Here is a 24,818-nt window from a genome sequence, read left to right as displayed (position 1 = left end):
CACCAGCACTTTGCAAAATTGTGAACACCCAGAGGATGGATGGAGCTCTCCTGATGCGCTTGTTGCAGTCGTCCACTGCGTCTCACCCAGGCAATGTGTGCCTGCCAGCTTCCTGCCTTTCCCAGCTCACACAGGGGATGATCCCAAAGCCTTCCTCTGGGTCCACGAGGGATTAGCATGCGGACTGCTGTGAGGAGAGGCAGGCAGAGAGCAGCAAAGCAGTGACTGTAGCCCCGGAGCAACGCTGCAAAAGAGCTATTCTCCGACTCCTCCATCCTGTCCTCTGTCCTAGAGTCCTAGAAGAGCTAGTTAAACTGACATAATCACATAATGCTGTTGGGTTGTACTAGTATAATAGTGAGGAGGAGAAAACAAGACGGGACAACTGTCCCAGAATGTTTGTTTGATTTCACAAGGCGGAGGAGAAAATACAGCGCAGACTGAGGGTGACTGGTGCTGAAGTTTCCTTTTCCGGTGCCATAAAGAACATCAGGAAAGGGGTGAAGCGTGTCCCGCGCTCCAGCTCCATGTGCAACAAACTTGCGGTCTGAAAGTCAGCTGAGCGTCTGCTGATGGGTAAAATGTGTCGAAGTGTGCAACACGTTTCCCTTTTTTTCCTTCTAGTCTGAAGTCCTGGTGTGCCTTCTCTCCATTGTCATTGTCATTTAGCAATGTCATCGCTGCCAGAGGAGAGTCAATCCAACACACGGCCCAGCACTGCAGCGCTTTCTTAAATATCCAGAGCGCTGCTCATGGCAGCGGTGTAGGTGTAGGTGACATGTCACTTGTTGACACGATCACCTGCTGTGGGGCCTGGCCACTGTAGTCCAAACAAGCACGCTCGTCTGCTCTGATGAGCACGGAGCCAAGTGGCTCATCTTCACTTCATTAGACCGAGCGCCTGTTAATAATTCATGCTCCGCTTTCCCTGGAAGCACAAGCAAAAAGCTCAGCTGTGCCTGTCTGTCCTTATTCCTTGTCACCAGAAATTTAAGCCATTCTGGACCACGAGTTATTTACTCACTTACCCGCCCACAAGCCACCCGGCAATGTGCACCTGCCCGGATGAGCAGATGATGCTATAGCGCCAGAGGCAGAGGAAGAGCAGTTTTGGCATGTCTATATTTTATCTTTTTTTTTTTTTGGTATTCATCCCTCCTCCATTGTTACTCAAAGAGGATGTGTACTCGGTACCCAATGCACTCCTTCTCCCTCCCTCCAACCCCGGGGAGTGTCTGTTCTCTTTATATTTCAGTGTGTTTCTCTCTCTGCTCATCGTCTCTTGTTGCACTCCGCTGTCAGATGTAGTTATGTATTCACCCCATGTCTTTGATCCCCCCCCCCCCCCCCTGCACCCCTGTGTTGTGTACATTGCATAACCATCTCGCTGCTGTGTGCCTCAACTCCATCTCTCTTTCTCTCTCTCACACACACACACTCATTCCTCTTTCTCTGACACCCCCCCCCCCCCCATCTTCCTCTCTCTTCTTTGGCAGCAATCCAGGCCATCCCTTGTTCCCTTCCTCCAATCCCAAACCTTAAAGTTGGTCTCCTTACTCACTGTCCTTTCCCCCCCTTGCTCTTCCTTTATTTCCCATCCTCTCTCCTTTCTCTACTCCTGCTCTCCACTCTCCCAGTGGTCTCATTAGGTACCGAGGAGGCTGCCTGGTGTGCCTGCCTAAGAGAGAACGCACACACACACATACACACACACACACACACACACAAAGTCTCACTTGACTGAGCATGCCACTTGCACTAGCGGGGGCCTGGGCTCCATTATTACCACAAAGCTGTCACAAACGGTATATAAAGTAGCCTCCTGTTGCTGAGTTGTGGGTGAACACAGGGCAACTCTCTCAACAATAGCAGCTACCACTGTTCTGCCTTCCCCCGGTATTGTGCTGTTGCCATGGTTGCAGGAATCAATGCGCACGAAAATATCAACAGAAATGTCCAAAATGTGTGGAAACAGATGACCTGGCTACAGTTACGAGAGCACATTCTGCTCCCGATGCTCGAGACCTACACGGCGAACATCTGTCTCTTCTCTATAATGACACCCCACCTATGTGGTCCAACCACTCTGTCTTCTTCTCCACTGAGTGAGTGAGTGATTATGTGTGTGTGTGTGTGTGTGTGTGTCTCCACCACTGTTATGCCAGTGTCTAGTTACAGGGATGGGGCTGTGTGCAGGAATGGGCCCCTCTGCTGCCTCGCTGGCAGGCCTGACCCCGTCAGGTCAACGTCCATTACCACATGGAACCGAAATGTCAAGCATGGCCCCCTGCTATAGCCATTTGTCTTTCCCTGTGGGTCAGTCGGGCCTGCACACACACACACATACACACACGCGCACACAAGCACGCTCAACTGCTCTCTATACTTGAACAGCTTGACATGCACAATCATGCTCCACAACAAGCAAGTGTCCCTTATTTGAATGATTTCCTGCTGATGGATTTGAATGCACACTAAGCATGCATTAAAGGATGAATGAATCGTGACAGGTGTCTTTCTGTTAAAGTAATTAAGTAAATAATTATCTTTGCTTTTTATTTTTTTTGTTACAAGGTCAGATCATGCGAACGATTCACTCACTGTTCAAACATCTTGGAAGTGATGAAGCGTGGAAAACATCTTGGAAAAAAAACTGAACGGCACCTCATTTTTCCACACTCCCCTCGTGCTTTAAGTCCTTCTTAGTTCTATCTCCACCGGTCAACGTGGAAGCAGCACCCTCCCCCCCCCCTCCCCCTCCTCCTGTGTTAAACAACCTCCATCTCTGTATACAGTGATGAGCTCTAACAGCCATTATCAGAGCGCACACTGGCCAACTCCATCACTTGTTCCCCACATCACTCAGCAACAGCCATCCATTTGATCAGATAATGGACCGAGAGACGCCGGCGTGTGCGTTATAAAAGCTACAGTGAGCGCACGCACACACACACACACACACACACACACACACACGCACGTGTGTAAACACACGACTTGTTTACAGGAAGCTGTCAGCCGTATGTCCGTATGATAAATAAACAGTGAAGCCTCCCCTTTTTTAATGATGGCATATACAGGCCTGCACGTTGAATATTGACGGAAAGATTGAGAGCGCTCTCAGGGGCCTGCATGACGTATGGCTCTCGCTTTGTATTCCCCCCCCCCCCCCCTTTATTTATCTTAGACAGTGTGGCTTGAGCATTGGGTTTGTCGACGTGAGAGATGCCATAAACACATTTATCAAGGAGGAGCTGCCAATAGAGAAAACATCAGGAGCATGAATGAGAAGAATGCGATAATAAATTCAGAGAGAATAGCATAACAATGAGAGAAGATAAAAAATAAATAAATAAGCAAAGCGAGTTCCTTGGGGACAGCAGAGGGCATCCGCAAAGTATGGTGTCGATAGGGAACAGGTTGCTTTTGAGTTTTTTTGTTTTTTTACCGACATGACGCATTGTAGCTCAATGCCCGCTAGCCGTGGCAGCTCACAACAGCAATAATGCCCCCTGCATTAGAGTCTGCCCGCACAGCCCAGGAGATGCTCCTTGTGTGTGTGTGTGTGTGTGTGTGTGTGTGTGTGTGTGTGTGTGTGTGTGTGTGTGTGTGTGTGTGTGTGTGTGTGTGTGTGTGTGTGTGTGTGTGTGTGTGTGTGTGTGTGTGTGTGTGTGTGTGTGTGTGTGTGTGTGTGTGTGTGTGTGTGTGTGTGGGGGACTGACAAGCTTTCTACCAAGTGTTGTTTCTGTGTTAGTCAGGCGTTTGATGTCTGAATCAATTGTTGTTCATGGGCCTCCCTGGGCTGAGATCACAGGCGGCGTTTATTCATTTGCAGGTTCAGAGTGTCACCTGAGGGACCGCTACCAGCAGGTCCTCCACATGCCTGCCTTTCTTTTTGTGTGTGTTCTCTACTTAAACACTATATGCTGCCCCCCCCCCCCCTCTTTTTTTGGACTATTAGCAATCGACCTACTTTATAAATCTAAACTTAGCTGCACTCAACCAAAGGCAGAGGAGTGAGTTGGTCGTTGAGCATGTGAAGGGGGGGGGGGGGGGTCAGAGTGTCATCTGTGCTCCACAAAGACACAAATTGTGTCAACGTACTGATTGCTCTCTTTTTTGCCTCTGTGGCTTTTTTTAAGCTGCCGTTTAACCCTATTATCTGATTAGTTGTATATATGGTGTGTGTGTGTGTGTGTGTGTGTGTGTGTGTGTGTGTGTGTGTGTGTGTGTGTGTGTGTGTGTGTGTGTGTGTGTGTGTGTGTGTGTGTGTGTGTGTGTGTGTGTGTGTGTGTGTGTGTGTGTGTGTGTGTGTGTGTGTGTGTGTGTGTGAGAGAGAGTCCTAGTTGCCTCACAAAGATGAAGAGCTCTCTCTTTACCTAAGGGGGATGGGGTTTGACAGTACTGTAGCGCCCCCACCCAACCTCCATGCTTCTATTGAAGCGCCCCCCCCCCCCCTCCGCCTCACCCACCATCCCCCACTGCTGATAAATGTGTTTTTCTTAAAGGAAGGAGGTGGTTGGTTGAGAGGAGTCTCTTTTTCTGTGTGTGTGTGTGCGCGCGCTGCCTGCTAATGCACTGCAGGGCCGTGCAGCGGGGCTACAGGCGGACTCGGAGGCAGGCCCGCAACCTCGACCCCAGCATCATTTGTTTGGACGAGGGCCGTCAGTGCCTGTCGCGCGGCCCATGATGAAGTGTCAGTTGGTAATTGTCCCCGTGAAGCATCCACATCTCAGGGGGTGATGGGGGAGGGAGGGAGGACGGGGGAGGCAAGAAGCTGACAGAGAGAGAAATGACACCCTGGGCTCCTCCTATTCTCTCTCTCTCTCTCTCTCTCTCTCTCTCTCTCCCATTTGTTTCTACTTTTTCTCCCCAGTCTTCGTGCAGCTGCACCTCCTGTGAAAAGTCTGCTGTGTGCTTGGCTCAGATCAGTGGCTCCCATGGAGCTTCAGCTGGGGCCCAGTGGCAACATTAAGCCTGTTTGTCCTTCTACTGTACGTGTGTTTGTTGTTTTTCTTGTACGACATAAAGAGCAACCCTTTGTTGTCGAATGACAATATATCAACCTTGTATAAAGTTGCTCAGAATGCCTCTGTGTATGCACATTATCCAGAGTGTATGTTTCCTCTATTATCCCTCAATCCTCCATTTTTTTCTTCTTCTCATACTCCCGACATCCCAATTAGCTCTTGTAACTTGCACTTACAACGGGGCCATTTATTTTGAGTTCTCTGGTCAAACCAGTGGCTGCCTCGGCTTGCCGGATTTTCTTGATAATACATATATACTTTTTTTTCCAGCCCCGGTCGTTTTGGTAATTAGATTCAGCGCGGGGCTCATATTGATCAAACGATATCTCCGTGTAATGAAAAGCTTTTACAGGACGCACAGCGGCTATTTATAGCGCGATCCATAATGCGTTGCCGTACGACGGGGGCCCTAATGCACATCGCCGAGGCTCCTGTGCATAAATTGCCAGCGGAGGTATGAAGTCAGAGCCCAACACAAGTGGATCCACGATGAAGGAGTGGGGGGGTCGGAAAGACGTAGAAAAGAGTGATTGAGTGGAAGGAGAGATTAAAGAACAGACAAAGGATCAGGTGAAAGAGGGAAGGATAGGGAGGGGGGGGGGGTATGATAAACAGGATGGAGGAGAGACGATCCAACATGGAGAAGATGAATCCTGAAAAGGTGGGCGGGGCAGGAAATGGAGGCGAAGCAGCCAAGAGAGACAAGGATATGAAGGAAACCACCTTGAGATATGAGTCCTTTATTTCCAGTTTCCTCATTCCTCCATACGACCATGAGAATGATGGGATGAAAACTGTGATGCATGCTAGATCAACGGTAGGCTTCCTTTATAGAGTATATTATATAGTTCCTCTATAGGGAACAAGGGGAGGGGAGGGAGGAATGAATCACAAGACAAAGACTGGAAAGCATGTGTCTGAAAGAAGTAAGAGTGAAGGATGAAATATGGGACGGAAGCAAAAATAAAGAAAGTAAAATAACACACTAGAGCATGGAGACTCCATTATTTTGGTGTGTGGCTCCCTATGACACCCTGAGGACAGCAGGTGAATTAGGAGGAGGCAGATGGGACACCTCCAAGTCCCTGTCCCACTGTCTGTCTGTCTGTCTGTCTGTCTGTTGGCAACGGGTGGAACACAGCCGGCCTCTCCTGCTGTCTAAATGAGGAGCCCCTCTCCACTCTCACTCTCTCTCACTCTCTCTCTTTCTCTTTAATGGGGCACTGGCCTGGGGCGCTGAACCAGCTCCCTTCGGAGCAACACACACGCACACAGCATGCACACACACTGATTATACATTACAGACACTCCTGGATGCCCTTGCACACGGTGTGAAACACACACACACACACACACACACAGAGAAAGGGAGAAGCACGAGAAACCACAGCCTCCCAAATTATGCCCCAGTCTGTGAGATGATGAATCTGGTTGGTTATTAGTTAGTGGAGGAGGGAGGCGCACTGCTTAGGCCCTTTTAATGGGCCATAATTTGGAAGATAACTGTATTGTCCTATCTCTCTTGACATTTAAATCTAATCAGACCCCGCTGGTTAGCACTGTGGTGCATGACGAGGGAGCCTGGGAGGGATGAACGGCTGGTATGGTGGAGAAGGATTCGGCCCATAGCGGGGCACGTATCCCTACGGCTGAGGCCCAGGCACTCACATTATCTCCTGCATTGTTTTTTTTTGTTTAACCGACAATCGGTTAACATCGCCTTTGCTTCGGTAACAGAATAGCATAGAAACAGATACATAGAAAAGTCACTTTACCCTCCACACACACACACACACACACTAGGGAGTCGTTCCAAGGCCTCTTCCCTGCTCCTTATTACCACGGATGAGATGCTCAGTTTGATTACCACTTCTCTTTCATCCTCTTCATTAGCAGTAGAGGGCCACTGCGGCAGCCACGGCCCACAGAAAAAGAGAGGGCATGAATCAGAGTGCACTTATTCCGTAGACTGGCACTACTTCCACACAATGGCGGTTAATGGTGGGGAGTGACAGGGAAAGAGGGTGTTTCTAATTGTTTCTTTGGATGGCAGCAAGCCCCTCAAAGAGCCCGAGCGAAGGCCAGCGCCGGCGTTGGAGGGTCCGCGCGACTCTGTTCGACGGAGCGCGCGAGCAATAAACGCTTGTAGACGAGCCAATTTCCTCTGGCGAGAGCGTCTTGCCAAGCGGAGGAGCTGGACCAAAGTCAATGGGAACCACCTGGTGCTGAGGGAAGTGATTAGGGTTGGCACCACAGCGAGCGGAGAGCTGTTTTGTTAGAGAGCTTGGTTTGTTGGAGAAATATTGACGTTAGGGGTTTTCTGTCAAAGTGAGATCCGAGACACGATGTTGTTGTGTTGCTGCTCAATTAGAGGGAACTATTTTGGTTACGGCGGCATGTGTTTTGGGTTTCCGACGCTGGCGCTGATTGCGGAGCGGGTCGGAGCGTGGGATGTGCCACAACAGTGGGGTTGTGGGTTCGGCTCCCACGCAGACTACACACACATACCAGCTTGGAAGTTCAGAGAGAGCGGCTACACACTTTGTCTGCATGATGGGAGATTCATTACGACCGCAACAATTTGTCTGTGAATGCAGAGAGAGTGGTGGTGATATCTGCATGGTCGGGCCCACCCATACTGCACACAAGCTCTCTGGATAAAAAACACATCTGATTGAACATTTAATTAACAGGCGTTACAATAGTCAAACTTTTCTTACATGTCAGGAGATTAGGTTCTGTCAGTTACAGATATAACATTGTACTTTGTACTTCTGACTCCTTCCCAGATCTCAGTAAATATCTTGGTGAGTACAATGTTATTATTAGCCTCCGAAAATAGCAGCCCAAACCGTGAGAGATGTACTAAAGCGGAAGTATCCTTTAAAGTAAATAATACATGACCATAGCGCTCCTCATTTTCTTGGAGACAAGCCCCTCGAGCTTAACCGCTGAGCCACTGCGGCATCCATCTGAAGGCTCGTTCACTTTGATGTTTATTTAATTTATTTGACCTTTTAATTTAATCGGGCATGTCAGATCCTTGGGTGATGACAGTGTGCACACACTGTGTGTGTGTGTGTGTGTGTGTGTGTGTTGTGGTCAAAAGGTTCAGTATTCAGCTGTAGGAAAGTGTCGCTGTGTGTGTGTGTGTGTGTGTGCGTGCGTGCGTGTGTGTGTGCGCGCCTTCCCACAAGGGTTATCACGGTTGAGTGAATGTTGGCTCGCGAACAGTAGCGCTGATCACATTTGATGATGGAAATGCATACCACAGAGGATTGTGTGTGTGTGTGTGTGTGGGTTTATGTGTTTGTGTATGTGTGTAAACAAAGGCAGAGCAATGGCAGGCAGATGAAGGAGGTCATGATAGTCCTGGTTGTGTCTCTGACTGGCATGAGTCTCTCGGTTTCCCGCTTGTTCTCTTTTTTTCCCCACAAGTTTATCTTTTTATTACTCCTCGTTCTTGCATCTCTTCACCCATTTTTCCTTATTCACCTGTTCTTTCTTGTCTCTTCCCCTCTTCCCTTGTCTTTCTTGTGTCCTCATTGTCTCTGTTTCTCTTTTAATCTCGCTCATCTCTGTTAATCCCCTCATCTCTCCCCAGTCTGGATCTTGGCATTTAGGCCTCTAATTGAGCCGGTGTCACTTGAATACTTCATAAAGCAGGGGGAGTAGAAGCCTGTCATTGTTTTCACAGAGAGAGAGAGAGAGAGAGAGAGAGGAGAGAGAGAGAGAGAGAGAGAGAGAGAGAGAGAGAGAGAGAGAGAGAGAGAGAGAGAGAGAGAGAGAGAGAGAGAGAGAGAGAGAGAGAGAGAGAGAGAGAGAGAGAGAGCTGTTTTCTCCATTTTATATAATGTTTGCTATTCTCTTACATTTTATGACCTTTAATCGATTAATAGAAACACAATTGATAGTTGCACCCCTGCTGATTTGCTCTTTTCCATCATGAGTCAGCTTACACCCAGTCGCTTTACATTAAATAATTCAAATAATGTGTTTTAAATCTTAATTTGAACCAGGTTTGATTTCTGCACCATCCCCACCCCCAATCCCAAGTAGTGAAATGAAGCAATAGCCCGCTCCTTTTCCAAACTGTGTTTGACAGCTGCTCCGGCTTTCCACTAACAAATCCCAGTACACACAAACACACTCTCTCTCTCACACACACACACACACACAAATACCGTGTAACAAATCCCTGGCTACCTCCAGTGCGCTGCAGAGGTACTGATCAATCAGGGTGAGGTTGTTTGGTCATAGTTGTAATCTTCACCTTTACTTTCTGCCCTGGGGCATTGTGTATGTGTGTGTGTGTGTGTGTGTGTGTGTGTGGGAGAGACGGAGGGAGAGGGAAAGAAATGGGTGGAGACAGAGTGAGGTTGCTGTACTTGGGCTTTTTTCAGGTGAGAGGCAGAGGTGGAAAGGAAGAGTGTGTGAGTGGGAGATGGAGAGAGAGAGAGAGAAATGGTCTGACTCCTCGAGTTGCAAACGGAAAGAGGACCCACTGCAGGATGGCCTACAGGCAACTAACACACACAGAAACAAAAACTGAAATATGAAGCGTTGGCAGCACACAGCAGCACATACAGTAAGAGACACACGCATACACACACTGACATGTACACCGATATGTGTGTGTGTGTGTGTGTGTGTGTGTGTGCATGTCTTTGTTCTGTCTGGCTGTCCTCTCGGAACGTAAATCATAATGGATCTCATTATCCGGCTGGGATGGCTTGGTGGGGCCTGTCTGGCGGGAGATGATAGCTGGATGGCTGAGGGACTGCCACCACACGCACACATGCACACACACATGCACATTCACACACATGCACACACACATGCACACTCAGCTTTATCCACGTTTGCATGTTATTTAGCTTGCATAGCTACTCTAGGAGCATATACGTTTCATTGTCACTCATCATCAACAGAAGGACAGACAACACACACGCATGTTTGCAGCCCATCCAGACACAATGGACATTAGTGGCTCAGCTTGCCGTCAGACAGAAGGGGAAGTGATGCAGAGCAGAGGGAGGGACGGGTGAAAAATGGAAGTCATCCTCTGACTCTCTCTCTCTCTCTCCCTAGTCGTCTTCCCCCTCTCCTCTTCCCTCTCTTTCCGTATGTCTGTCTTTCTCCCTCCCCATCTCCTATCCGTCACTTGTTTGGAGGACACCGGCCGTCCCTCGAGGTGAGCGGGGCTTTCGCTGCCTCCACAGCACAGTCTCCCACATAGGACACAAGCAAACCATGAATCACGCGCGCAGGCCGTGCAGAAGATATTGAGGTTGGGGGGGGGGAAGAAAGAAATATGTTGTGTTCCAGTAAATCACTTGCTTTGTGAGTCTTGTACACAGACGCATACACACACACACACACCCGCTGCAGCCATTGGGTATCCGAGCAGTGCTGGCTTTAATGCTGTGAATACAGGCGGAGCAGTTGGTTGCTCGTAACGCGGTTAGGGCCTACGCCATTTGTCTGGACATGACCATTACCCAAGCCAATTACGGGCTGGTGTACAGGCAACTCGCCAACAACCTAATGTTTTCCCGTCATGCCTGCGCTCCCCCCAAACCCCTCCCCTTCCAAACACACACAAGCAGAAGGGGGGGAAATAGATAGATAGAGAGGAAGGATGGAGGGCCTGGGGCAAAACCCCGACCCCACCCGACTGACTGACTGATACAGCTAATAAACTTTCATTTAAGCTAATGTTCCCTTTTTTTTTTTCTCCCCCTCTATTCCTCTCTCTCCTTCCTTACCTTTTTCTCTCTCTCTCTCTCTCTCTCTCTCTATTTTTTCTGTCCGTGCTCCAGAAGAAGGGCTCATCCGAGCAATCGATGCGGGCAGTCCACCAGCCGGAAGCCCAGTTGGCCGACCGGCACACCACTCAATCAGTCTGAGCAGCAACACAAAGGGGCTGCTGGCGAGCAACAGAGGTAGACACACACACACACTCTCTGTATACGGCAGTAGATCCTGGACTCAACTCATTTCATAAATCATACAGACACCCTGCAACAGCAGTAAATGTGATTCACCGGGTATATCTAAACAAAGCCCGAGTGAATCGACAACAACACATCGAGCTCGTCTTTTAAAATAGCGTTTCGGCTCGCGTCTCCTGGCCACTCCCAGCCCTTCTATCTTTGAATACTCTAGGCGCTGTGCTAATTAAACTTCCAGACAAAGCAACTGCTATGTTTCGCTTATATTTATAGCGGCTCAATGGGCTTTGTCTGAGACCACATTTGGCTGAGTGTGCACACGTGTGGTTCCCCCCGTGCTGGTTAGGGTGTCATTATGCGTTGACAGTGGACGTGCTCCGTTCAACCACACCGCTTGCAGTTTGCTGTGCTTTCTCCGTTTGGTTGCGTCGTGTATCTTTGCTAGTACTAAAATACAGTATGCAATGCACCTCAAAGGTCAGTCCACCTTAAGTTAGCTTGTGCCGGAGTGGTTGCTAACTTTGAGGCTAACTTTGCCCTATTTGTCCCAAAAGTGAACGGGAGTTTTTACGGCTGCAATTAACAATTTTATGGTTAATGTCAGAAGATAGTTAAAAATGTCCACCATGATTAATGTAATTCAGAGTAGATTTACAACAATATACAACGGAGAAAATCCGCAAAATCCTAATATTTAAAACCGATTAATTAAACTATAATTAAAATTGTTATTAATTTAGTTTTCCCATTAATCAAGCGATCGTATCAGCACTATAGCTGTACTTTTTGCAGCGTGGTGCATGCAGCAGGACACAAAGCATACAAATAAATGATATGCTGCCGAGCAATTACACTGATGCTCCCTTAATATGGCACGGCAGTATTTATACATACTGTATAAACACTGTATTTATCCAGTGTACCACCTTAAAAACTAATCTTGGCCATTTTGAAGTTCAACATTTTTTTGTCAAAAGGGGAGCTTAAACACAATTAACATTGATTTCCCACCTTGATCTGATAATAATTGGTTCCTTGAGACCTGCGTTTATATAAACAACAACACCCTGAGCCTCACTAATTGAAATCAGCTCTTCACGTGCCACAAGTCAGGATCCGTTAAGACAGATTAGGCCCCGCTGAACAGTAATCCGCGGCAAATCAGGGTCATCAGATGGAATGGACAGTCTGAGGAGAAATCCCTCTGCACATGCTCCCAGCAGAAGGACAGCAGAGGCGTGTTGCTGCAAGTATCTGGCTCACTCCTGGCAAGGACCTTTGGTGGCTTTTGATATGTGAGAGGAGAGCGTTTGATCTGTTGAGTGCACAGCAGCCCGAAGTCGAACTGCCTCGTTTCACTCCTTTTATCCGCTGATCTACAGACGCGCACGCACTTTGCTTTTGATGCTTAAAGAGAGAGACGACAAAGGGACACCTGAAAGAGGGGGAGAGAGACATCCTGGGTGTGGATTAAAGCTAGGGTGGGTGTTTTTAGAAACATTTAGTTGAAATTCTCTTTACATCTCGACAGCGATCAATGAATCAAATGCTCTGACAACAAAAATACAAGGAGGCCTGAAGGGATGGGCTGTCAGTGTTGCCGACTTTGAGATTTAGCAAATTTTGTAGCTAGCACTGCTGGCTACTATCTAGCGCAGTCTTCCCTGCAACCTCCATGTTTAGTTGTGCCGTATATCAGTAATATGAGCAGACCTCCACCTGAATCCATGTACCCTGCTGTGTGCTCATCCTCCCCAAGGTGTGGGGCCCTACAGTATATGCTCTGTCGCTGGGGTAGGCGATGCAGACAGTCTTAGTATTTTTTAATAAGACGGGCAATAACAATAAATCCTCCACCCTATCAGCCACTCGCCACTCTACTTCTCTCCCAACCAAAGCCATAGCGATGCGGCATTACCCTGCTGCCGCCTTCAATTACGCCATTCATCATGCGTCTTATCTGGCCGACGCTTTGATTGAGTGTGCAATGGGAGGCGTCGCAAAACCCCGCATTCTCCACACCAGTGTGTGTGTGTGTGTGTGTGTTGGAGGTGTTGGCAGGAATGGAAAACTGCATTTGGGGGGATGTGGACGTGTGGTGGCGGGTGTATGGGATGTATGAGTGTGTGAAGAGAGGCTGAAATGCTGTGTGTGTGTGTGTGTGTGTGTGTGTGTGTGTGTGTGTGTGTGTGTGTGTGTGTGTGTGTGTGTGTGTGTGTGTGTGTGTGTGTGTGTGTGTGTGTGTGTGTGTGTGTGTGTGTGTGTGTGTGTGTGTGTGTGTGTGTGTGTGTGTGTGTGCGTGCGTGCGTGCGTGCGCAGATCTACAGGAGTGTATAAATCAAACCAGATGATCGTCCCCCACTCTGATCCGCTCTGTCTCAGCAAGCACATTTCTCTTTTTCCCCCTCCTACTGTCCCTGTATTTCCTTCCTTCCCTCTCTTTCTCTCCTCCTCCTCCTCCTCTTCTGTGGAACACATTTGTCTGGGGGCCCCTGTCTAATCTCCAGCGGTGCCGGGTGTTGGGAGATGGGCGACAAATTTTAATAAGCAACTGGGCGCTGTAATTTAGCGGCCTGGGAGGGAGATTAGGCTGATTGATGCCGGGCTCGTCTAATGGTCCAGGCCTACGGCTCCCGGCCTAAATTGGTGGTAATGAAAGTTTTGTGCAAATTGAGATGGAGGAAAATAAGGCATCCTCTCATCTTCCCTTTCGCTCTCTCGATCTTCATTCAATCTCTGTATTCCTCTCTCTGTTTCTGTCCTCCTGTTCATTTTCTCCTCTGCTCTCTCAAATGCTCTCTCAAACCCGTCACATCCTCTGCGTTTCTGAATCTATTTCACTTTCGCTCTCTTTCAGTCTCTGTCTTCATCTCTGTCTTCCCTCTTTCATGCCCACCGCTTACTCTGCCTCATTACCAAAATCGATTTGTTCCTCATCCGCTGTCTCCCTCATTCTTTTCTCTCTCTTTCACTGTTTTTCTCTGACACTCCTGAGTCAGTTTCTGTCCCTACTTCTCTCCGTCTGGTAGGTTATTTACTTTAACTCGCACTCTCATTTGCTCCCTCCCCCCCCCTCCCCCTCCCCCGTCGTCTTCCTTGGCCTGTCGGAGATTTATGTGTGTGTGTGCAGATGGGTCGGGAGGTGTTGTCTGAGTCGCTTCTGTGTTGTCGGGACAAATTCATCTCGATCTACAGGGAGATGGGACGACAACGCTGATGACCGTCTACCTCCACCTCTCTTTCCTTGTATTCCTCTTGTCTGTTTCTCTCACTCCCTGCTTTTTTTTGTTTGTTTTTTTTCTTCATCCCACCAAATCACTTTCAGCTGGCCTGCCACTCCGACAGGCTCCGTCTGCCGTGCATTATTAAGCCGTGGAGATTTCCAGGCCACTTTTCAGGATATGGCAAATGCGTGTCAGTGTCCGGCACCTTGTCCCGCTGGCAAACTCTGCATTTTTCCATGGATTTGTCCGAATATATTACAAATTCCATTAAGTTGTGCCAAGCAAAATAAGCATTGCTACTCTCTGTTTCTGTGTCAGCAGTTTGCTTCGAATAAATATATTCAATTCAATTGGCACCAGAGAAAAGCCAGCTACAGAAACATTTTATAAATATAAAGTTAAGAACGAAGACAAGCTACTCTGTAATTGGGGCAGTGCTAATCCAGTGGTAATAGAAGACTACATTACAGTCTGTTACATTTGATATTCCGACTGTTATAAAACCCCCTGAGAGTGGATCTAATGGTGTGAATTCACATGTGGGAGGGACTTCTGGCCCACGAAGGAATTCATCCTATGATGTGTGTACATGTGCATTTTGGCACATCTATACAGTCCCACATGTGAGTGGGTGTTTATGTGTGGAAGCCTATCCAGCTCCTCTTCCCCAACAACAGAGCGACTGTCTCCCGGCGCTTTTCAGTCCCCCTCTCTCTCAACTCCCACACAGCTCTCTACTTTTACAAAAAATGAAATAAAAGATGATGCTGATCCTCCTCTCTCGCTGCCACCTTGAGTTATGCACTGATCCATCATTAATGGCTTCATTAGCCTTTTTCTCCCTCTGAGGTGCTTGTGTGTATAGTTCAAACTACAGCGCAGATGCTCACATCATTGAACAAGCGAACATCCTAAATTTTCTATATGACAAAAGCGGAGGTGGGTAGGAGGACGCACTTTGATAGTTCCAACATGAAGCGTAGACACGGTCCCCAAATATCACCTCCCTTCCTCTGTTCCCCCCTCAAGGCCTCCTGTAAAGTGTGTTCTTATTGCACAACCAGTGTCCTTCTGCAATGTCCCGGACAAATGTGAACAAGAGGAACATTTATTCCAAACCCAATCTGCACTCCAACCGAGGCTTGAGAGAGAAAAACTAGCGAGGCGACCAGGTTGATGCTCAGAGGCGAAGATGCAGCCGAGTCGGGGCAGCTCAGCCCGTAAACGAGTGGCAACCGCCTGTGACGTTTATCTTGGCGAGGAGCGGCCCTTGTTGATTGCTCACCAAAAGCCTGCGGTCGGGATCCCAGACAACACAAAATAATCTTGCGTCCCGAGCCCCGGCGACGGCCTAAACGCAGTGCGGTTGGAGAGCTGGTGTTTGGGTAATTTCAGATTGGATGTGGCCTCTCTCCACAGGAGCTGTTTGTGAGGTTCACACTCGGCTTGCCAAAGTGGTTTGTCGGAGTTGATTGTTTATTTTGGGGAGAGAGAGGGGGGGGCGGTTGTATGTATGAGATGGATGATGGAAACATGGAATGTGGCTTAGACCGTAAACTCATGGGAATTCTTAGTTCCTGGTTTCTTTTTTTCTTTAGCTTGTTTTAAAATGTCCGGAGGTCAGGCGTGCAGTAATTTGGCACTGTTCAGCACATTGCACAAGTTTTCATGCAGGCCAACGCGCTTCTAGCTGTTTCTCGGAGCAGCAGTGAGACAGGGCCATTTTAATAAATAAACCCCGGGGACACCAAGAACAATGGATAATGCTTGGCGGCTCCCTCCTCTCCCGCCTTTGCCTCACTGGATTTGATTTCAGCACGGTTTATTTGAAGTTTTTTTTTTTTTATTAAAGATACGGAGCGATCACTTTGATTGTCTACCTCCTAGTGATTATCTCCCTCCTGTGATACAGGCTGGTGGAGGGGCAATAATGCAAGAACCCCAGAGCGTAGGAATAGTAGCCGTTTGCTGAAAGCTCTCCTCCCACCTCATAGTTTTATGGCGGACGATGCTGTGAGGTATTAAATGGGCTGACGGAGCGCGTTGATCTTCAAGCTCCCCTTCATGTGATAGCGGGATATGTCTGATAGTATGGGCGGCAGGGGAGGAGGGGGTTTGTCTGTTCCTCTGGCTGGTTGCAGAGATGTGAAGGGGGGGGGGGGGGGGGGCAGGGCGAGGTGCTGATGGGAAAGAGACGAATGGCGTGCCAGTGTCAGAAGTGGTCACGTGCTGAGGAAAGAGTAGGGGAGAATGAGAGGGAGGATGGAAGGGGAGGGCTTGACTGATTAACCTGTTTACCTCCCTGAAAATGCTCCGGGTGCCTTTCTGATTAAAGTTCAGTCTTTCATCTATCATCGCCTCGCCCGGCTTGAACCTTCAGAGCTGCCGATACCAAACCCTGTCAAAACGATGGAGCCTCCAACCTGAGCACCAGCACCACCACCACCACACCCTCCAACAGCACAGCTCAGGCTCCCGACCAGAGGCCTCATTTGCATCCCATCCTTCCCCGTCGGCTCCTGACAGCTCTTGAACCCGCCTCCTCATGGTTCTCTCTTCTTTCTCTGGCTCTTCCTATCTCGCATGCTGAGTTCGTATGTATGTTTGTCTTTATCTACTCCTCCCACTCTTACTTCAGAATCAGAATCAGCTTTATTGGCCATGTATGCGTGCGCATACATGGAATTTGACTCCGGTTACACATTGCTCTCATCGTACATACACACATAGAATATACAATAAACAAGAGAAATATAAAGAACACGGACATTAAACAACAAAGTAGAACAGAGAAACTAAACATTTAACATTTAAGTACTATGTACAATATAAATATATATCGAATAATATGGAAAAATATATATCTAAGCTTCTTGCTCTCAGGGCTCACAGGAACGGTGCTCCAGTGATTTCCCAACTCGAAGGCTTTTAGCGCCTCCAGCATAATACGATTACACCCGTTTGGGGCGGACGTGATATTGTCAACGGCTTTCTAAAAATATCCCTCCGCTGGACTGTATGCGGTGACTGGCAGAGGCAGCGCTGCACACAATGTTCTGACCACTCAAGCACAAATGTTAGCCCTTTTAAAAAGCTTTTTGCACCGTCATAGACCCGGTGTGTGTGTTAGGGACGGCCGGATGGGGATAGTGGAAGACAGGGGTTGGCAATTAGGTCCGGCCATGGACCAGAGGGACACGTGGAGGCACAGAGCCGCAGTGGAGATGCATACCTGACTGTCCTTCAAGAAAAACATCATAAACAAGTGCCAAAGCCGAGCTCTCGCCGCTAAATCATGACCATCAAGAAATAGAGGAAGTTGGGTGACGTTACCAAGTCGACTAAATCTTAACCCGCGTTAAACGCCTTTATTTGATTGTAGTTATTCTTCTTTGCATCAACACGTTTGAAAGTTATTTTTTGGGTAGAATGTTAAAGAAATACAGTCTTTGTTTAATTTTATATAAAGTTAACTTCTGCCGTGTTTACTATACCTCATTTCAGCACCCGGAGCTGTCCGTATGTTACACTGCCTGTCACGTGGTGCAGAACAGTGTCACTTTGCTCTATTCATATGTTTTTGTCACCAGAATTCTGAAAACAAGAACATTTCAGGTTGTAGTGGAGGTTGCCAGATGTTTTTGTTGTAGTAGCAGCTGTTTGCCAACCTCCAGTACGTGATAACTCAGGATCGCTTGTGAGCTCACAGTGTTCAAGGCACACAAAACAAGACGCTTTTGTTATCAAGCACATTAAAGTCTAAGTCTCTTCGCCACTTTCGGTGAGACTCCTCCTCCTCCGCCGAGACAGAAAATGTCGGCCTCCTCGATGTCAGCGAGTTGATCTTCTTTGATCCCTGTTCTCCGCGATGGGTAGCCGAAGAATTGGGCCATTGCTGTGTTTGATCAGGCTTTCGCTCGTTCTCCCAGGGAGCCACTCCAACCATTTTCTTTTTTTTTTTAAATGCTTCTTTGTTTTTCCTGTCTCCTCCTCTAAGCCGCCCTCCCTTTATCTGCCACATTCTGTCTTTCCTCCCGAAAGTTGACTGAAAACACATGGGCATCGGCCGGCCCAGTCAATCCTCAACACAGGATCCTTGTTGCCAGACAGAAAACCGTAACCAGCTTTCACTAAAGCTAGGTCTTGCTTTTTGTCTCCAAAATGCCAAAGTTGACATTTGTTTGGCATCTTAGCAGATTGTACTACAAGGAATGAATTTGTTGTACGTGTCTCTGATGGATAAGAGCCGGATGCTGTTCATGTTTCAGGTTGATTGACGCATAACTACATCTTTTTTTAATCAAATACATGAGTGGGAAGTATGCACGTTGTTGTTTTCAAGGTGAATACAAGACAGTGAACATTGTTTAATTCAGATTTGGTTTAGGATTGGATAGAAAAACCCGGATTTTTCCATGTTTTTATAGTTTTTGTCGTATTTATTTTGTCAAACTCGCACACAACTACACACAAATGTAGCTCGCTGTTGTTCCATTGTGAGCTGATGAGGACATTTGTAGGCGCGTGTGCACATCTGTGTACACAGAATTAGCTCAGGGAGTGCTGTTATTGGTCTTCATGGACCCGAACCCTGGGGGCCAACAGGAGAGGCTGAGGTGCTTTCACTTCACCACAGACAGCCTGTACGGTGTTACAGCAGCCTGTGATGGACCGATTTAATCCCACTGATGGTGCTCATAAGACACAGGAAAAGGGACAGACATACTAGCGCCTACACACACACACACACACACACACACACAGAGTCATCCTTCAGTCATACATGTGGACATAACGGGAATCGTGTGTGTGTGTGTGTGTGTGTGTGTGTGAAAAAGAGAGGTCAGCGGGGCTAACACGGTCCCCTGGCTGTTCTCAAGGTTAATGTGATACTGACAGCGGCTGCTATTAGTGGCCTTCAGATGGTCTCAATCCCCCCCCCCCCCCTCCTCCCCCCCATATTGCGGAGCTGATTCATCCCGGTGGCAGCAGTGCATTAAGATGTAACAGCCTCTCTCCCAAGTGTCATTCACCCCTTTAGACAGGGGCCTACATCATAATTTCACTTTTCCTATTAGCCGCTATTGTCTACGCTCAACCGCGATGGTCCATTAAAGGGATAGGTGTCGCCGTTACCAGCTCGCCCCCACACGTCACTCCGCTCTTCCTATATGTCATTATTTCGTGGCATCCCATTGTCTGTTAATTGAAATACCACAGACGTTGTCTATATGGTCCATTAAAGGGACAGGAGCCTTGTTCCTAAGTGTCACCACTACTTTAAGTGCTCGCTCATTAATTTTCATAGTCTGTGTTTGACTTACACGTGCACAGAGAGGTGGGGCTGAGGACAGGAAATAGCACCATCAAGAAGAGATGCACAGTGACATGTTGAAGATCAGCCGAACCATCCAAAAGCTCATTTACATTTTAATTCAAAGACATTAAGCAGATGCTCGTATCGAGTGCAGGTTGATGTTCGGTGTTTTGCTCAAGGACGCTTAGGTGAGGACGGTTGCTCAGTTGAGCGAAAAACTGCCATTTTCTGTTTTCGTGGTTAATAGTCACATTTTATTTTTAGTTGCTATGACAGTGAAGTGTTTTTTTTCCGTGATTGCATTACATCTAATGACCAAAGCAGCTTTGTTGGAAAAGGCTGGGGGAAAAAAATTTCAAAATACATTGCAGTTGGAAAATGGAAGCAGAGAAAAGAAAAGATACCCTCAACACTTCTTCATGTATAAATGTATAAGCATTTTTACATGTTTCTGAAAAGTACATTATCATGTTTCATTTAAAGATTCTAAGGAGGACACATTCTGTGTAAAGTGTCTTAGAAATGTAGCTGATGGTGTGTGTGTGTGTGTGTGTGTGTGTGTGTGTGTGTGTGTGTGTGTGTGTGTGTGTGTGTGTGTGTGTGTGTGTGTGCGCCTTGGTCCATATGAAGAGTGATGATGTTGTTGACTCGCTGTCCGCCGGATGCCAATCAATCAATTAACCAATCAATAGTCATCTGGTGAGCACCTAAGGACACTGTTGAAAATCTCCCAGAAACCCTCGAATCAATTACTTTTCGGCCACAGGCTCGTGCGCAGTTGCAAAACACACACGCACACGCGCACGCATGCACACGCACACACACTTTCATTGACACAGTTATATATTTATACTTATGCAGGCTTACATGTTGAAGTCCCTGCCTCCACATGCCCTAACGCGCAGGCATCAGATTGCAGTGCCATGGGAAAAAGAAAAATGAGTAAATTCTGTCATTCCCCTCATTCCTCACCTCCCCCCCCCCCCCCCCCCCCCCTCTCTCTCACTCCCTCCCTCCCTCCCTGCCCTAATGGAAAGCAGCATTCCCTGGCTGCCGTCAGCAGCTATAGCCAGCTACACTATAACAGAGTTAATAGATAGGTCTGGAAGCTTATGGAGCCCATGCATTTTAAATGGGAGTTTTATGACTCCTGGAGAGCAGGCAAGGGAAGAGAGGCCGGAATATTCTTGATATTTGTTCCTTGAGTGTGACTATGAGTGTGTGTGTGTGTGTGTGTGTGTGTGTGTGTGTGTGTGTGTGTGTGTGTGTGTGTGTGTGTGTGTCCGTGTGTGTCTGCATGAGAAAGGGAGAGCAGTGGATAGCAACGAGTATCACAGTTTTGCTTGTTTCTTGTTGCTGTTTTTTTCATTTCTCCCCCTCCTAGTTTTTCTTACCACCATCTTTCTCTCTGTTTCTTCCAAATTCTCTCTTCCTGTTGAGTACTACGTACACACACATGTACTCATCTATAAGGTCATGCTGATCATGATTACTAAGCAGGATGTAAGCCTGAATCCACCTGTTTTTTGGGGTTATTGTTTTGCCCGCCAGATGGATATACAGTATATATAAATATCTCACACGCATACACACATAATATATGTTATGCATGCGTGTTCTAGAGAGGTCATGTTTCCCACTCGGTAGTATTTATCTGTGTCTTTCTACCCACAAACCCCTGGGCTCTCTCCAATGTTTCATATAAACACAAGCACAGACGAATACACAAGCGTACACACGGCCGGCAGGCAGAGTGATCACACAGTGCCCCACATACTGCTCCCGCATCGGTCATGAGCTAAGGAAATGTGCCTCTTCCCCCTCCTGGGGAAGGATGACACACAGCGGGAAGCCTAGTTTGCTCAGGGCCCTTAAATGCAGATGTTAACGGGCAGCAGCGCTGGATCTCGCTGCCATCTGACGTGTGTCCACACCGGTGGGTAAGACCGATGTCGTGAAGTCCACGCTGGAGCAAACGGGCCACATGAGTGTCTGTCCTTGGCCTGTTTTAGAGCCCCCTTTTGGTCGTGTGATGGCTTCTCTCTGCTCCACCGTCACGCACCGGAGCGTTGTCACTGTCGGTGTGGAGAGCAGATGAGCGCCCGATGAACACGCGGATGTACAGGCGCACTTACAAACACAATACGGTAGATCATTCAAGTAATTGAATTTTAGCCTTCTGTAAACAAGACTCTAACGAGCCCTCTGGAAATACAGTGACATTTAAGCTGGTGAGTCACACTGGCTTGTTGCTTTGCGCACACACACACATACACACACGCTTGATACCAACATATTCACAATTCCACAATCGTGGCTGCAGCACACACAGATTGATAAACGAATAACTGTCCTCTGTTTTGAATTATAATGTCCTCCTTCGTATGCCAGTGCTGTTTGTTTGTATACTGAAGAGACGTACTGGTATCGAGTTGTCCTGGAGGAACGGCAGGCTGTCCCTCTTAAGAGGTCACACCCGCTCGGAGGAGAGCAGATCTCGTTTGATCCGTTCAGCGGGCGAGTGGCGGCATAAACAGGAAGGGGCCCCGCTCCTTAGTGCGTCACTCGCTCTCGTATCGTTGGATCTTCTGTGTTGAAATGTGCCAAAGTGTTTCGCAAAACATTGTTAGGCTGATATCCTGGATAGGTGCACAAAGGTGACACAACATTATAGGCACACGCATATATTAGTGTGTGTTGGCACATCTGGTTTATGCATACAGAATATGACAGTATCATAACATTGTATTGTAACCGGCCGGTAGAGAAGTTGACTCTCTACCGTCACAATGATTAAGAGCTCAATCCTCCATTTACAATGACCTCCACTCTCTGTCACTCGAGCTAAACATCGAGATGAACATTATTCATACAGAAGATTGTCCTTCTTGTCCACTTTCGTATGGGACTGCTGCTCTTACATGTTTTTATTACATTACATAAAGCACTCACTGATTCTTACTTCACATGTTATTATTTTTTTATTAAAACATTTTGATTTTCTTCTATCATAATAAACATGACAAAACTCAGATAAGGGTGCTGTATCTTTTATTTTCACTGTTCATAGACACACATTTCATAGACCGAATGAATCAATAATATATATATATATGTAGTCGCTGTCCTACATGATCATTTAATTCTCATAGCTGGGCCATCATATTCTACATATCTACAGCCCAGTTCTGTTTCTTCAAACAAATCCAAGTAACAAAGAAACTTTATAGTTTGAGGTTTTGTCAGATAAAGCAGGAAAGGAGGTGAGGGAAGGAGCTGAGGAAACAAGAGGCTTTCAGGACAGTACCAGAGGGTCGGTGAGGCAGCACTGCACGAGCGGTGTGGAACTGTTGGGAAAGGATAACATGCACTGCAGACCTCGGACCGCAGGAGGCACGACTCCCTCACCACTCGGACACCTTCTTCTGCTCCATGTTCTGTTTGCGCTCACTTTGCTCCTCACTCAGTCTCTCTGGACCTCCTTGCGTCTGCTCCTCTTCTTCTCCTCCCAGATCTAGCGTTGCCATGTTGCATTCTCTTCCGCACTGTATTGTTTCCTGTGGAATTTTTGTGCCCTCTCCCCTCCCAGCACGTTTCTCTCCTTGTGTCTGTATTGCTCACTTCCTATGTCCCACAGTTTGGAGGACACTTAGCCTCTAACTCCCCCCGCCCCCACACTCTCTCTCTTGGCTCCGTGCCCTCTTTTCTTCCCAACATCTCTCCCTCTAGCCTCTCTGCTCTTCATATTTCATATTAAGCAATCCTTCCATGGAGCCAGCTGTGTAAGCAACAGGGACTGGCCCTCCATGTTTTCTCAGAGCGAGTGAAAAATGGCGTGTAAAACCCGGACGCAAGGAGCTCGCCGCACGCCGTCCCATCTCATCTGTTGTCTCTCCGAGAGCACGAGTGGGACTTTCTGGGCAGAGCGGTTGGGGTTGTTGTGTACGTGTGAGGCTGAGTGTTAAGTGTACGGGGCAGTGTGTTTATGTGGGTGTGGGAGCTTTCTGTTACCATAGCCCCCCCCCCCTGCAAATATTGACCGAGCTAAATAGCTACAGTGAGCGGCTCAAAAGCAAACACCGCACGCGCTGCTCTGCCAGATATGTCACCAGCTGCATTCTCACCGTAAACCATATTATATATATTGATAAGGAGAAAGTAATCTCATCTGTGGGGCGCACAGCTGACCCATATTTAGCAGAAGCGCTGGCCCACGCTCTTCTATCTATAAGTCTATAATCTGTCACACCTACACTGCCTGCGGCCTATTTTAACACAAGACGTTCTTAGAAGCTGCCGGTGTATGGGATTTAACCCTCCTCATCTGATACTCTTTATTCAAGGGGCGGGGCTGGCGAGCGACTTTAGTTGTAGGTTTTATTGACTTTGGTTGACACAGCTAGTGCGCGTGGGTGTCATGGTTTGGCTGCGGATGTGTGTTTATGGGACTATGCGCATTGCATGCCTGCAGGTGGGCAGATGGTCCAGTTCTGCACGGACAGCCACGGTAGCGCTCATTATGTGTGAAGGAAGCAGGCTACCATCTAACCCTGACACACACACACACACACACACACACACACAGAGCTCATCCCTGGGTTTATTTTTTGCAGGTGCAGTGCTTGCTGGCATTTGAGATAATTAAAGGCTGACCTTTCTGAGGTGAAGCAGAAATGTCACCCAGCACAGGGGGCCCTGGCAGAAGAGTATTCTCACCACCCTGGATGTGCACTTAGCACCCTTTTAGCCTTCTTGTGCCACACTTTCTGGCCGTCACTGAGAGGTAGCTCCCACGTCCCGCTCTCTCCCCCACAATGCATCAGCCCCGCTATGAGTCTGGACATCTTGATGCAGCAGAGGGGGGGGGAAGGTGCACTGAGGGGGAAGTATTTAGTATTTTTAGAAGTGGTGTCTTTAGATACTAGTTTCATTAGATACATGTTTGGAATAACGAAACGTTGGCCCATCCTTTACTAAGGTTGACTTACAGTAAGGTTATAATTCTCTCACCGAAGTCCGGTGACTGTACTTCAGCTAACGCATCACAGTTTTTTGCATGGAAACCTGTTGACAACAGTACATGTATCACTACACCTTTGTTCCCTTTTAGTGTTTTTATTTGAATTTTTTACGTGCTATAGAATGAGAAGAAAGAGAGTGATCACATGCCACAATCTTCCTGGATTATTAGGGGCACATTGCCTACTATACACCTTATTTACCTCGCCACTATCTGGTAAAATGAAAATAAAACAATGTAATTCCTCATAACATATTATTAAAGGCCCCTCAT

At 47.7% G+C, this 24,818-nt stretch overlaps 1 protein-coding gene across 3 annotated transcripts in view; it reads left to right on the top strand.

Annotated features, from left to right (window-relative positions):
• raraa (retinoic acid receptor, alpha a) overlaps positions 1-24,818 on the top strand; it is a 127,699-nt gene that overhangs the window by 25,632 nt on the left and 77,249 nt on the right. For all 3 annotated transcript variants that reach the window (XM_076093452.1, XM_076093455.1, XM_076093451.1), the window contains one exon: positions 10,853-10,975. The gene's annotated coding sequence lies outside the window, so the exon portion shown is untranslated. The remainder of the gene's footprint in view (positions 1-10,852; positions 10,976-24,818) is intronic.

The sequence above is a fragment of the Anarhichas minor genome, unplaced genomic scaffold, assembly GCF_050575085.1.
Source record: "Anarhichas minor isolate MPS153535 unplaced genomic scaffold, ASM5057508v1 ptg000017l, whole genome shotgun sequence".
NCBI classification, from domain to species: Eukaryota; Metazoa; Chordata; class Actinopteri; order Perciformes; family Anarhichadidae; genus Anarhichas; species Anarhichas minor.
Note: the sequence above shows the minus strand (reverse complement) of the source record. Positions and strands in the feature narration are given on the sequence as shown.